This window comes from Oncorhynchus gorbuscha, unplaced genomic scaffold (assembly GCF_021184085.1).
Source record: "Oncorhynchus gorbuscha isolate QuinsamMale2020 ecotype Even-year unplaced genomic scaffold, OgorEven_v1.0 Un_scaffold_8748, whole genome shotgun sequence".
In the NCBI taxonomy this organism is placed as follows: domain Eukaryota; kingdom Metazoa; phylum Chordata; class Actinopteri; order Salmoniformes; family Salmonidae; genus Oncorhynchus; species Oncorhynchus gorbuscha.
Genome location: NW_025751854.1, coordinates 1 through 2,500, shown reverse-complemented (window position 1 = coordinate 2,500; position 2,500 = coordinate 1).

Genomic DNA, 2,500 nt, shown 5'->3' with positions numbered 1-2,500 from the left:
CACTTTAGCACCGCCCTAAAAGCCTGATTCAAATTCCACACAAACCTTCAAATAGGTATGTAATGACACATTATATAAACTCTTTATAGTGTTTTATTTACATTTTAGAGGCGATAAGGTGATAAGTTGGACAGATCGAGTGAAAAAAAAGCCATTTCCCCCAAACGACATCTCCTCTCCTTCTCACTATCACGCATTAGTTTAATTAACATCTCTCCTACTCACCATCACGCATTAGTTTAATTAACATCTCTCCTTCTCACTACCACGCATTAGTTTAATTAACATCTCTCTCCTTCTCACTACCACGCATTAGTTTAATTAACATCTCTCCTTCTCACTATCACGCATTAGTTTAATTAACATCTCCTCTCCTTCTCACTACCACGCATTAGTTTAATTAACATCTCTCTCCTTCTCACTACCACGCATTAGTTTAATTAACATCTCTCCTTCTCACTATCACACATTAGTTTAATTAACATCTCTCTGTAACGGCGTTCGTCTGTTGTAAGAAGAGAGTCGGACCGAAATGCAGCGTGTAGGTTACTCATGACTTTAATGAAAGAAAGCGTGGTACATGAAATAACTGAAACTAAATACAAAAACAACAGAACGGAACGTGAAACTAATTACAGCCTATCTGGTGACTACAACACAAAGACAGGAACAAACACCACGAATTACAAAGTGAACTCAGGCTACCTAAACACGACCAAGGCGTGACAGAACCACCCCCTAAGGTGCCGGACTCCCGGACCTCAAGAGCATAGGGAGGGTCCGGTGGGCGTCTGTCCATGGTGGCGGTTCTGGCTCGGGATGTGAAACCCCACTCCATTAATGTCCCTAGTTCCTCCCCTTCGCGTCCTGGGATAATCCACCCTCTCCGCCGGCCATGGGCCTATCAGGAGCAGCTTGTGACAGAGGGGCAGCTCGGGACAGAGGGGCAGCTCGGGAGCAGAGGGGCAGCTTTCGGACAGAGGGCATCTCAGGACGGGGGGGCATCTCAGGACAGGGGGCATCTCAGGACAGAGGGGCATCCGAGGACAGAGACAGAGGGACAGCTCGGGACAGAGGGGCAGCTCGGGACAGAGGGGCAGCTCGGGACCGAAGCAGCCCGGGACTGAGGGGGAAGCCCGGTACTGAGGGGAAGCCCAGTACTGAGAGGAAGCCCAGTACTGAGAGGAAGCCCAGTACTGAGAGGAAGCTCAGGCAGGTAGTAGGCTCCGGTAAATCCTGGCTGGCTGGCGGAACTGGAAGATTCAGGTTGACAAGCAGATCAGGAAGAGACTGGTTGTCTGGTGGCGCTGCTGACTGGCGGCGCGGCGGCGCTGGGCAGACTGGGAGTACTGGCGCCGCTGGGCAGACTGGGAGCACTGGCGGCACTGGGCAGACTGGGAGCACTGGCGGCGCTGGGCAGACTGGGAGCACTGGCGGCCCTGGGCAGACGGGCGCACTGGAGGCCTGGTGCGTGGTGCTGGAACTGGTGGTACTGGATCGAGGACACGCACAGGAAGCCTGGTGCGGGAGCTGCTACCGGAGGACTGGTGTGTGGAGGTGGCACAGGATGGGCTAGACCGTGGCGTACTGGAGATCTTTGAGAGCAGTGTAGGCACAGGACGTGCAAGGCTAGGGATGTGCACAGGAGCCTGGTGCTGAGGCTGGCACCAACTTCTACCAGCCGACTAACACGCACCTCAGGTTGAGTATAGAGCGCTAACTCAGGTGCTATCAAATCCCCGACACGATCCGTCAGTACGAATATTATATCTATAGCACCAAGCTAGCAACTCCCTCATTACTCTTTTCACAGTCTCTGCTTCGCTCACCTCTAACACTGGCTCTGGTCTCCTCCTTGGCTCCTCACGATGAACAAGGAGAGTTTGCTCAGGTCTATCTCCTGACTCAGCCATACTCTCCCTAAGCCCCCCAATACATTTTTTGGGGTGACTTTCGGTTTCGCTCTGCGCCGCCAGAAAGTTTTTCGACCTATCGCCTATAGCTCCTCTTCTTTCTCGATTGCTGCAGGGAATCCCAGGCGGCTCCTGCACTCTTCTCTGGGTCGGCCGACCATCTGTCGATTTCTTCCCACGTCGTATACCCATGCCTCTACCTTCCATAATGTCCTCCTTACGCTCCAGCTGTCTACTGCCAGTTTACACGCTTGCTCGGGTCTGGAGAGGTGGGTGTTACAAAGTGAACTCAGACTGTTTAAATACGGTGTTCCCAATCCGAGACAACGAGAATCACCTGACTCCAATTGAGAACCGCCAGGCAGCCAAGCCTAACTAGACACACCCCTAATCATACACAACCCAATGCGAATAAAACCCCAATACGAACCCAACACATAAACCCATGTCACACCCTGGCTCTGACCAAAATATATAACGAAAACACAAAAACATATTACCAAGGCGTGACACTCTCCTTCTCACTACCACGCATTAGTTTAATTAACATCTCTCTCCTTCTCACTATCACGCATTAGTTTAATTAA